Here is a 13179-nt window from a genome sequence, read left to right on the forward strand (position 1 = left end):
AAAACAGCTGCTGAAGTCTCCCAAAAATTAAATGACCAACTGGAGGTTGTAGCACTTTGGCTGAATAGGTCATGTTTGGCACTAAATGTTAATAAAACTGTGTCAATGTGCTTCTCCTCTGGGAGGCGCCTTACATCAACCACTTTAAATATAGAAATCAGCAACAAACCAATCAATCAGGTCACAGAAGTAAAATACTTAGGATTGGTGCTGGATGAGCACCTCAAATTTGACAAACATAAAGAAAATATGTAAAATGGTCAGACTCAATTCATACACTTACAGATTAATTAAAGACTGTTTGTCATATGACGCAGCTAAAATATACCTCCATCGATGATACTCTCCCACATAGGATATTGTACTACAGCATGGTCACAGGCAAGTCTCTCAGCAGTTAAACCTCTGGAGAGACTCTACAATCGAGCATTAAAAATCCTAGGTAAGCGGTCCATAAGAACACATCACTGTAACGTCCAGCGGGACCTGAACATGCTAAGCTTTCATAACTACATAGCCTTATCTAACGTCATCCTAGTTCATAAGTGTCTGCATGGTAAATCCCCTCAGTTGCTTTGTGATAACATCCAACCAATACAGGTTGCTGGGAGGTCCACCAGGAACGCTGTATTGGGCAACTGCAGGGTACCACACCGCAAAACGGTCTTTGGCCAGTCTTCATTCCTGATTAAAGGAACTAATCAATGGAATAGCTTGCCATCTGATATCAAGGCTATTCACAATCATGAGCAGTTTAAAACTCAGCTGAAGGAGTTCCTAAAAAGCAACCAGGTATGTAGTCATGTGTGAGTGTGCTTATTGGGTAGAGATTACAGATTCTGGGGGGGGGGGGGGGGGGATTGGTGCGTGCATGTGTGCGTGAGAGTGAGGGGTGGGGGCAATTGATATGGTGTGTGTGAGTGGGTGGGGGGGGGTGTGATTTTGTGTGTGTGTGTGTGTGTGTGTGTCTCTGTGTGTGTGTGTGTGTGTGTGTGTATGTATTGTGTGGGTGACAATGTGTAAAAATACACAACAGTAAGTACAGGACAGATGTAGGATTGGTAGGAAATGTGACTGATGTTTAGTGAATGCAGGAGATGGATGGAAGATTATACACCAATTTTAAGTATGATTGGAAGTTTCAAAAATGAATGATTGGACTGAATGAGTGTATAGGATGTTCTTATGATAATACTGTTTTATTTGTTATTGCTGCTATTGTATTGTTTTAAAAGCCCTTCTAGGGACGAGCATTGGAAATTAGCTTTTGGCTATAAATGCTATGATGCTTGCTGTTTTGGTTGTTATGCAACCTACATGTTATGTATCTGTCCCTATCAAATAAACTAAACTAAACTAAACTAAAATTCCTGAAAAAAATGATGGAAAAAAATTGGGAAAAAAAATAAAGCACTTAGTGGTCCGTGGAATTTTGCCTTATTTTTGCCATTTTTGGGAAAATTTGTCCTTCATCAACAAATTGCATAGGTAAGCTTATAGGGGTATGCTACAATGCTACACGGATACATTGACTTTCAATAGCTTAGCGACATATTCCCTCTTTTAACTTGTCTTACAGCATGACAACGCTTAACATGAAAAATAACACACTTTACCACTTTAATAAACCCCAGCCAACGATTTTAACTGTATTAAGCCCCAAAATAGTGGCATACCCCTTTAAGTCACACCGCAGGAAATTCACTGCATTATGGCCATTTTAATCCTTTTGTATACATGACTGACATCAGAGCTCATGCTAACTTGATAATGATATTATGTTTAATCTTAATATGTGTTTTCATTTATATATAAAAAAACTTTTTTCCTTCTATAAGAGCAGTCACACGACAGGACGCCATAAAATTAACCTAAGCATTGCGTGACAGAAACATTGCAATATGAAGACATATTTAATAGTCACCTTAAACTTCCACAGCACTCTCCAATAACTGAGGTACTGACTGGTTAGGAGCCGGTCTTTAAGACCCTTGTAGTTGGCCTTGCAGCTGCCCATTCACAAACATTGACAGACATGTCACCCCACAGGACGCAATTTGTGTTACGAAATGGAACTTGTAGTTAATATTACTGTCTTGAATTTTTTCACATTCACCTATCTTAATATCAAGTTAATATTTATGCAGTCATGCCAAATGCTTCATACATTATTCAAAATGCTGTTGATTAATTTATATAATATAATATAACAGGTTCCATTAATGTTACAGTCACACCGCAGGATATTTGACATATAAACCTTTACATAATTCTTAACAAAAATGTTAAGACTAATATGAAACATAATGTACCACATCTTCTTTATTGACATTTGTTTTAAGAGGAAAAATAACAGTTTTGTAGGTTTTTAACCAATGTTACGAAAAAGCAAAGCGTCATGTCTCCCACCCTTATAAGAAACACCCATTGAACCGTTTTGACTCAACCACATAAATAAAACCCTCTTATCTCTTGGACTATACTGTCTTTTTCAGAGAATGACCACCATTGGGCTGGTACCATTTTGACAACCCATATATTTTCAAGACAACAGGTTCTGTAGGATCTATGACTATACCGATGTACCTGAGAAGCATTGAAGCCTTTTTTTGCAATATAGCCTACTGTTTTTTTCCCCCTGAAATTAAATTTAAGTAAAATTGTGACAAGCAACCCCAGTCTTTCCTAACTGCTGTGAGCACTTCATAGCAGGCCTGGCCTATCATGGGCTAGTGTTGTACTTATTACAGTACCATAAATTTAGGCCTTTTACACTGACTGCTAGGCCTACAACAACAAAGAAAAATAATCTTGAAATAATATGAAATTCAGGTCCACCTGATTATGAGATGTGGATGGATAGGAATACATACGTAGGCCTACATATTATGTAGGCGACGTAGCAGCTACTGTATGTGTAGTTTAGTTGAAAATAAATATTTCACTTGTGGCTATAGCCTATATAGGCCTAGGCTACCACTTGACCTAGTGACTGTTAACATGACTACAAAAAGTGTTCTTAACAGAAATAGATCTATATTGGGCTTCCAGTAGGACGATGAACAGAGAGAGAGAAAAAAAAACCCCTGTACATGTAGATTTAAAATACACACCGTATCACGCGCCAGTCGTAAAGTGTTCACGGAAAAAATGTGGGAAATTCTGGGGGAAATTCTGGGGGAAATTCTAGGCAGAATGTACAAGGACGTGGTGAATTCACGATATTGCCCGTGTTTCGTGGTTGATTATACACACCGCTCTCTGCCTGGGACAATTAAGGCGGATGCTGCACAATGTGCACCACAGGCTACGGAGGTTTCAAATATGCATGTTTCAAACAGTGACAGGGGGTGAAGTGTGAAGTGGATGAATGTCATTGCATTGATTCATTATTTTGCTCATGAAACTTCGCGCAGCATCCTGCATGTTTGCACCGACCCTTATTCTATTGATACTGTAACAGCAAAATACACACTTCTGAATTCCACGTCCATTTCATTTAACACTCTCTTATAAAAACATGTTGTCCTACCAGGCAGCTTAAGGGGATGTCTCGCCGTCGATGTGACGGTTGAGAGAATGAGAATATGTCAATTTAAGGTAAATAACTAAGAATGTAAAAAAGTTTCCACACATGCAGACACTTATGAGTGGACTGGTCTTCTTCTTTTGATAGGCTAGAGGCTGCAAAACAATGGACGTTGCGTTACTGCCACCTTCTGCAGGGGATGGTGTACTGCGTTCTTCATGTAAATGACCCGTGAATTATGTTGATGTGACCTATCTGAACTTCTTGTCCTTAAAGTCAGGGCTGTAGTGGAGGGTAAACGCACGTAAACGCCGTTTACGCACCTCTGGAATTTAGGAAATAGCGTTTACCCACCTCTAAATAGCGTTTACCCACCTCTAAATGGCGTTTACGCAGCTCTTAACCCTCTAGCTACCAGAATTTTTTTTGAATAGGCCGGAATCCTACAAGGAATTCTAAGGAAAAATTGACATTTTTGTCATATTCTAAACAATGTCAAATAACTTGAAAAGAAATGAAAAGTGTCAATTACAAGTTACTTTCATATTAAAGTAGAGAAAACACACTTTCAAATGGTATATCATTTATGGATAATTAATTGTTCACTATTCCCATAGAGTGCCTTTGATGTGGATTAGCCTAAATGATAAAAATGTGATAAAATCCGATATTATCTAGGCCTATCTATCTATATATCTATATATTTAGGCCTATCTATCTATCTATCGATCTCTCTATCCATCTATCTATCCTTGGTCTATCCATCCATCCATCCAGGGTCAAAGTTGAACAATGATCATGTGACGACAACAAATGTCGTTCACCCAAATGTCCTGTTTTCAAGCGGTTTCAAGCGGTATAACTGTAATGGACTACACTAGCTAATAATGTTTGAACTAAACCATGCCAAAGATGTGTACGGATAACCGGAGACGTGTCCGCGATAGCAGACAGGACATGAATGGAGCTCACCGACTTTGACCGGAATTGAAGTGCTACAAACACCACGTTGGTAGGCTATTATTGGAAGTTAGCATTCAACTCAACGTCTTCGCGCACATTTTTATGAAGGACAACGTGGAGTAGGCTAGTAACAGTCCTTGACTGCTTTGCCAAAGCTGACACGCAAAATGACCAATTGTTCCATGCTGCGCTTCCTTCACGATGCGCTGTTACGCAGAGCTGTCGCTGTAAGTTGTTCCAGGAAATAAGATAGTTGGATACCAACATATGGTTTGACTCTGAAAACACACCGAAGACAGTTTACATGTTTAATATGTAACGTGTAGACATCGGCTGGACAGTTGTGTTTGCTATTTAGGACCATGGCAGAACTCATCACAGTTGAACACCATCTCATAAGCTTAATAAAACAACATGATCTAAAAATAGCCTAAATAGTCATACACATGTGCTGTTGACCATGAAAATAGATCGGAGAGGGTTGGAAGTTTTCATATTTAGTGTATATTGGTTGTAGAAACAGAATGGTTGTGTTTGTAGCCATCCAATCTCGGACGGCCGGCATTTGAATTGACGGCAGATTGCCAAATCGCATAAAGCGGCGCATCTCGTAATAAAATCTAAAATAGGCCTACTGAAAAATAATATAATATAAACATATAGTTTTTATACTGAAAGTATATCGAGGAGGGTCTGTAATATTGAGCTAAAGTGTTTGAAAGCTGGAAAAACTTCATGATGACGGCCGTTCAGCTGTATTTTCATATGAAAATATTCCGGCCGGCCGCGGCCGTTCTGGGGTGGATTTCTCGAATCCGACCAAAATTAGCCTTCGGACCAAGTAAGTACGAACGAAGTCCGACACAACAACTAACCAACAACAATGATTTCTCGAAAGCCTCAAACCAACAAAGTCCGATGTAGGTATGAAGTAAGTCCGATGAAATTCCAACCAAGTAAGTTCAGACGCACGATGAAGTTGTCGGAAATGCTCGGAGTGTCTCGCCTCAGCTCGGGTGCATTTGTCGCAAAGCAGTGACGCTGTACCACACAGTGCCTGTCAAATTCAGGCTATACATCTATCAAAGTCCACAAATCTTCGTCAACACAATCATGTCCCCGACTTCACCCCTCTTCAACTGCAGTTACCAAATGCGACATTACAATCCACCATGTATTATTTGTAGGTTTTGCATATAATGTTTAATATTGTAGGCTATAACCTACCACTAATATGGAAGCACGGTTGGTGGGTGAGTGGTTAGAATGTCGGAATGTCATACACGTTTGCCTTTTCCTTATCGGAGGCGTGAGTTCAATCCCCGGTGAATAATAACCACCCATCACATCTTTTTTCCCGAACGGCAAGCGAAGTCATTCTCACGCTCATGGGCAACGCAACACTTTCAACAGGTCATGGCCAGGCAGATTGCAGTTAAATGCTGCTTGAAATGATAACTGAAATTACGCTTGAGAATTAATAAAACATATCAGAATGTTTCTTTAATTTTCCAGTCTGCACGCTTCTTTACGCGCAACGTAAGCGGGTGGAACTGCCATTATTGCCGTTGTAGGCTACATAAAGACCCGCAGGAAGGGACATATGGAAGGGGCCGTTAATGTCTGTAAACATGGCACATTCAAAGTCCTTCAACGTCGGCAAAGACCTGTTAACACAAGCATATCCCCAAAATCCACCCCATTAAATGCAATAACCAAATGTCGGTCTACTCATCACCATCAATGAAGAGCAATGGGCGGTGAATGGTAAGCGCGAAGGCATTTTCAGTGTGACAAGATTTCGATTCCCTCAGTAAGATAGGCCTACATTAAACGCAGGTGCTTATTCCTCTGCGCAACTGTTTATCCAACCTCTGTGTGTGTGCGTAAAGTGGCCGATCCACGCGTGCTGTTGGGCGCGCTTGTGGAGCTCTGGCATCCGAGAGTCTTTGCCTCGTAGCCACGCACGCAGGCACATTAAGGCCAAGTCAAATTGCTTTTCACCTGTATTTTACAAAAACACAAAACGATGGCCCAATTCACACAGATAGAGAAATTTGTTTTCTGATCCCCCTGACTGCACTGCACTTCGTGCGCCATGGGCCATGGCGCTATTTGGAGTGTGCTCACTGCTGAAACAACATTTGCTTTAACAGTAGCCTATTGGCCGGCTACTTGTGACAGACTTGTATTACAATAGTAGAATTGAAATGAAAAGAAGAAATACTATAAGACCTAGTAACGCGAAGAAGTGTCCTATTCTTGTCATCACGCTTGCCTTTCCGAGTGCATTCCCATTACGCACTATTTCAACATACTAGGGCAGTTGCATATTGTCCATTCTTTGAACTTGTTGTAGCCTACGATGTAGTTTGGAGTTCTTGTGGACTAAGGCATAGCCTACAATGCAAGGAATAGGCCTACAAGAAGGATCACCGCACACTGGTGCCTTTTAAAAATAATAGTGAACAGCGCATTTCGCAATGGCAACTTATAGGCTAGGCCTACATGTATTTCCATGTAGCCTATGCTTGTTGGAGTTTAATCAAAATGTGCTATTGGCTTTGTTATGTGTGGAGATATGTGAGCAATTAAATAATCTGCATTCATGCGAGATGCTGCTTTTGGTGTGGGTTCAAATCCCGATGGTAATCAAACGGTTCTTTTTTTGGCGCAGCTTTGATTGATCGGAGCTCGTGAAGCACCATAGTGGAACATATAATTTCCTACTATATTTGGACAATATTTTTATCCCCTATTTGAATATTGTGTTGGTGGGGGGTTTTTTTTTCAGCCCTGTTCGTAACATGACTAGACATTTGGTGTAGTATGGGTCGGAGGCTTGTGCACTTGGTGGCAGTAATCGATGTTGCTTGAACTCTGCCTGAACCCGCCCCAAACCACGAGCAAGAGTGACGTGCTTCCCAAAACAAAGGTGAACTAGCTAACCATGCTAGTCGTTCCAATTCCGACAGTAGTACTAACGAACAGCCCCTACTTCGTTTTGCAGGAACACCTGCGTCGTTCGCACCAACATCGGACGAACGACTAACTACATTACTTGTAAACATTGGGACTTTGTAAGTCCGAACGAAGTGTTCCAGAAACAGTTTTGTCGCAGCTGGGTCGTTAGTTGCTACCTTAGTTAGCAACGAAGGTTTCGAGAACGGTAGCCCAGGTACAGATCCAGCCGGACGTTCACGGCCGTTATGGTAGCTAGAGGGTTAATGGCAATTACGCACGTCAAAGTTCCCTGCGCCTTGTGATCTGCCGTTGGAATAATCCAAAATAAATTTGGTGTCATTTAAAAAATATTGTTGAACATACTTAACGCTTTAGTAGGAATCATTTTCATCCACTCCAGGTTTCTCTCTACCGTTCGCAAATTAGTCACGCCCTTCTCATCAAATCTAGCCACTTCGCAACGTTTGTCCGAAAGAAGTAGGGGACAAGCCAGTGCGCCCCATGTTTACAAGCGAAAGCGCATCTGCCCGCCGGTTCTACGGACGGCAATGCCGATAGAAACGCAAATGCACGTTCGCGGTGGAGTTGGGGAAAAAATCCCGCGTGTGAAGCCAGGTATGAAAGTAACCTAACACAGGAGTAAGCCTAGTAACGCCACCAAATCCATCATTTAGGGAGGTAGGCCTACAAGTTTTGTTACACCTTGTCACAAGACTTAGCCTAAAAATTCTTTCATGATCTGACATGTCCAAAAGCAATTTCTCAGAGCTAGAAGGACTCATTCCTGAGTTAAGAAATTATAAGCTTCTTCTTCATCAGCTTCTTCTTCTGTCTATTTCCTTTGCAGTTATTGATAACGCTGTATGGGTTAGCTTATGAATGGTAGGTAAAACTCCAGTTCCTCTCTTAATGGCTGCAGTGCCTATTGCTAATCTATGAGCACCATGGCACTACAAGTAGGCCCTAGCCTAGCTAAGCAGGCCTAATGGATGATGGTGGAGGGGTAAATTGTGAGGTGTCTTATAAAAATATAAGCCTAAAATGTAGCCTAATAGCACTTCATTATCAATTCAGTTGAAAACCACAAATGCTGTGTTTTTTTATATTTAGTTTCCAATGTTATAGCCTAATGCCATTCATCTTTGTGGGGAATGGCTGAGATGGGCCTACAGTACATGATGGTGAATCTATTTTTAAAAACCTAATGCAGAAAGTGGAATAGGCCTATGAAATTGAGCTGCATTGTTATGCTGTTGAGCTACTCCAATATAGGTGTTAGGCCTACTATCTAGGATTGTAACAAAGGCACACTCTGCATCATATGATCACACAAATTATGTGATAGGCCTATAGGCCTAACTGAAGAGATTTTAATTGTCATTTATAGTAGGTAAATGAATGTGCATGCCAAAAAGTTCTAGTGGCTTTTAAACAAATGACCATTTTGGATGCATTGATACCGATACTTTATAGGCCTACTATCATGCCTGGCCTCATACCCATTTTCATACCTGTAGATACACAGATACACCGATGATACACGCGTCGCGTCGCGTCGCGTCGCCGGTCTGTCTGATCAAAAAATTCATAGTTTACCCACCTCTAATTTGACCACTACAGCCCTGCTTAAAGTTAATATAGTTAGGATAGGAAAGTAGCCATTTTAAGCTCTTACATATCGATTAAAGAAGCAGGTCATATTGTAATTCAAATATTATCTTAATGGTAATGGTAGGTGTTTCTATTCTTGTTCAAACAAAACAAAATAATAATTTTAATATTCATGTCCAATAACCTGAACGACACAGTAGTCAAATGAAAACAGTAGGCCTAATTGTAATTTGTTTATCATACCAACATAATGAATGACAGTGCCATGAACGGTATTTTCCGAAATCAGTCTTTCACAGACATGAACACGCATACCATGTGGATCATGTAGCCTATTATTGTGCTTTATTTGGTCATGAGACAGAGACCTTTCACAAAACCCACTAAATTCAAACAAAGATTTTTTTTAATGCAGCCAAATCATGTCATACAAGTTGCACCACCTCCACCTCCACCTTTCAGACACAAACAACTGGTGGACTTCATAACATCCTGTAACACCCAATAAATACTACAGTAGAGTAGATGCCAGAGGGGAAAGGTGAGGACAGTTCCTATAATGGAAGAAAAACACGACTCTGATGAAACATTAAGTCTGTCTCCTTCCATGTCTTTAATGCCTATCTATCTGTTCCCACAGTCTGTCTCCTTTAGTGTTCCTCTGACCAGAAGACCATCATGCATCACAGTCACTTAGGCTTAGGATCTGTGGAACAAAACAAGAAAAAATACATTTATTTAATTTTATATGAAAGGCCATCTCAACCTGCCATCTCCAATGGTATGCCCACTTTCTATGGGGCTACAGATTTTGGAAAGTGTGCATACCATTGGAGGAGGCAATCAATATAGGTTGTGATGGGTTTTCATATAAAATAAGATTAAAGGGACTCTGTGCAGGAAATGGTCAAGGTACTGCATCTATGCTGCTTATTGAAATTGGGCTGCCTATTGCCATATTTGATCTTTATATGAAAGTTAACTAAGTATTAAAGAAATATTTTCTAGTATGGTCCAAGTAGTCATTTTTGCAGATAAACATGGCTATTTTAGGAAATTCAAAATGGCAGACCATGGAGAAGATCCCCCTTTTGATGTATGAAAAGTGCAATTTTTCCAGTCATAATGAATACTTAGAATTTGATGCTGGTGGTAAGTATTCGTGGAAAAGGTAACATTAGTGAATGGGCAGCATGCATTCTGGAAATAAACAACTAAAAATCTCACAGTGTCCCATTAATATATGTCTTGCATTTCACAAATCCAGTTAAAACAAATATATTAATAATAATTGATTTCTATTAGAGTCAGACTGAGGGGACATGGCCATTTCATTTATCTGCCTTCAAACTAAAGCTCGGTGCCCTTGGATGAATTTCAAACTCCTGTCCTTCCTCAAGTCAAATGTCATTTTCTCATTTTCAATCAGAGAATGTCCCCCAAAAGTTGTTTTGTCAAGGCTGAGGAGAATCTTAACTGTTTTCTCCGCGGAGGCAGGGCGTAAAGCAAAGCGTGAATGCACCGCAAGTAGAGGTCAGGAGTTTGGATAATAGAATGTATAGGTATATACACACCCCCCCAAAAAAATGCTTATAAATTATGTGTTTAGTAATTAAGTATATGTATTTTCCTCAGGTGAAAACTGAAAAGAAATCTTACCATTGGTTACATGCTTGTAGTCATCATTTATCTCACTACTACACTGAGAAAAACACTTCCTCATCTCAGGAAAGGGTACCGTTTTTAATATAAAACCCTTGGGTGTGTTTCCTCAAAACCATAGTTGCCAACGTCATTAGCTACTTTGTAGATTAAAATGTAAGTACTCTGATTGGCAGCCAACTGTTGCTGACTGGCTAGCAACAAGGCTTCAGAGAAAACCAACCTTGACTGATGATGGAAACACTGCACATCCCAAGTATGGGTACTCTTTCAATATGGTTCGTAATAGGCACGTTAGAAAGTCTTCAACACATTGACTGCCATGCTTGTTTTGAAATTTAGTCTGTTGAGTGCAAAGATATACTCATATCCTCCAGTTTGAATGACAATGAAGCAGATTTGTATAAAGCAGCACTAGTGGTGTGTGGTATTACGGTACATAGTGAAAGTGAAAGCGCAACTGGGAAGCTCCAACTCCCATTGTCATTGTGACTAAGCACTCCACAGCACACAAGTGTTCACTGCACACAACGAAATTGTAGTAGCCTATTGATAGCTCACCCATGCAAGGGGGCAACCCCCAATGGCATCCCAAGGGAACAGTGCAGCAGGACGGTGCCATGCTCAGGGTACCTCAGTCATGGAGGAGGACGAGGGAGAGCACTGGTTCGGATCGGGAGTCGAACCGGCAACCTTTGGGCTACAAGTCTGACGCCCTAACCACTTACCCATGACTGCCCTATTTAATAGCATAGTGTTACATCCACACAGGAGTACTTCTAGCATACTTTACACATCCTCACAGTGAAGAGAAGTCTGTAACACAGTTCACCCAACTGGAGTCAAAGACTACCACCTGGTGTACACAGTACATGACGCTTGAAATGAACACGCACTAATGACCTCGTTAATTAAAATGTAAAAAGTTGTATTTTTATTTTGGCTCATTTGTTTAAACATCAAACTTGAGTAATTCATGTTACAGTGCACTGATTTTATGAAAAGTATCTCATTTCAAGTTATTCCATGTCATTTCACACACACTGAAGTAATATTGTCAGTATTCGGTTTAAAATGTGTTCTAAAATATTCCGTTTGCATGTGTGGAAGAGGGCTGTGGTACCAGAATAGCCTCAGAATATAGCCACATTCATATCTAGGGATGCACTATACCATTTTTTTGAAAAGCGATCCACAATGATTTAAAACAACACTCACTGGCAGAGTAAGGTACTTACACATCTATTATTAGCAAAACATAAACTTGAAAAGGTAAAATAACAACACAAACACCACACACACACAATAGGGCTTATTTCCCTTTGGATACACAATAAAGGCTAAAAACTGAAAGGCACTTATTTGGGGAAAAGAACATAAGAGTGATTCTACGGTTCGACTGCGCTTTTAAGTCCATGGATTTTATTTGCCAATCCCACTTACCGTATTGGCCCGAATATAAGACGTGGTTTTTTGTTCTAAAAATAGTACTCTAAAAGGGGGGGGTCGTCTTATTTCCGCGCGTTAGACTAAAAACTTTTTTTTTTTTTTAAACTTTACCTGAATGCGGCCATTATGCGTCACAACAATGACACAAAACTCAATAGCCTTATGGATAGGGCGAGAGATTGTTTTGTCCATATCAAATGTGCATATGCTAACTGCGTTTCGTGATGAGTGTTGCACCGCCCGTCTATCAACTGTCAATGTCAACGCGATGCGGGCCGACAATGCGAGGGGGGAAACACAACAGTCAATCGCGATGCGTTGCTCTGTTTTTATTTGTGTTCGGTTTTACAGTCTCATCAGGAAAGCTTTGGTTGCTCTCTCTGGTCACCAGTACAACTTGAAACTAAAGAAATGAAGGGTGATTTGATGAACAACCTGTAGGCTAAGTTTTGGATGCTGTCATCAGCCAATGAATGGTCATTCATGTGCGCGAGAGAGCGGCGCCTTGACAGGTGGTGCCTATTTGACGATATCCCTCACAACAATACAGCGACAGAGAGTAATGGTTAGGGCAAGAGATTGTCTTGTTCATATAAAATCCCTTGGCACCCTTGGCACGAAATGAATGCCAATCGGACTTCTAATGTCAACGTGGTGCTCATAGGCAGCGCATGGGTTTCAAACGCAATGTGTCAATCTGCATTTGGTCACGTTCGGTTTCTACAGTCCAACGGAAAACTTTGGATGCATAAAATGAACGGCGATTTTGGCTAGACGGCTGCTGGTTAGATATTGCTGTCAACAAAGCATTTTGCCAAAATCTGTGCATTGCACAATAGATAGTCTATCTCTACTGGACTGGTTGCCTGGCTGGTGCAGACTGATGCTCTGCGAGTGTAGTATGGAATGTTGTGTCGCACTTAGAACAGTCACACCCAGGCGGCTGTACAGTAGGTGCCTACTGGCGCTTGTCAGGTAACCACTGAAGTGAGCAAAGAAAG

Source organism: Engraulis encrasicolus, chromosome 1 (genome assembly GCF_034702125.1).
Source record: "Engraulis encrasicolus isolate BLACKSEA-1 chromosome 1, IST_EnEncr_1.0, whole genome shotgun sequence".
Taxonomy (NCBI): Eukaryota; Metazoa; Chordata; class Actinopteri; order Clupeiformes; family Engraulidae; genus Engraulis; species Engraulis encrasicolus.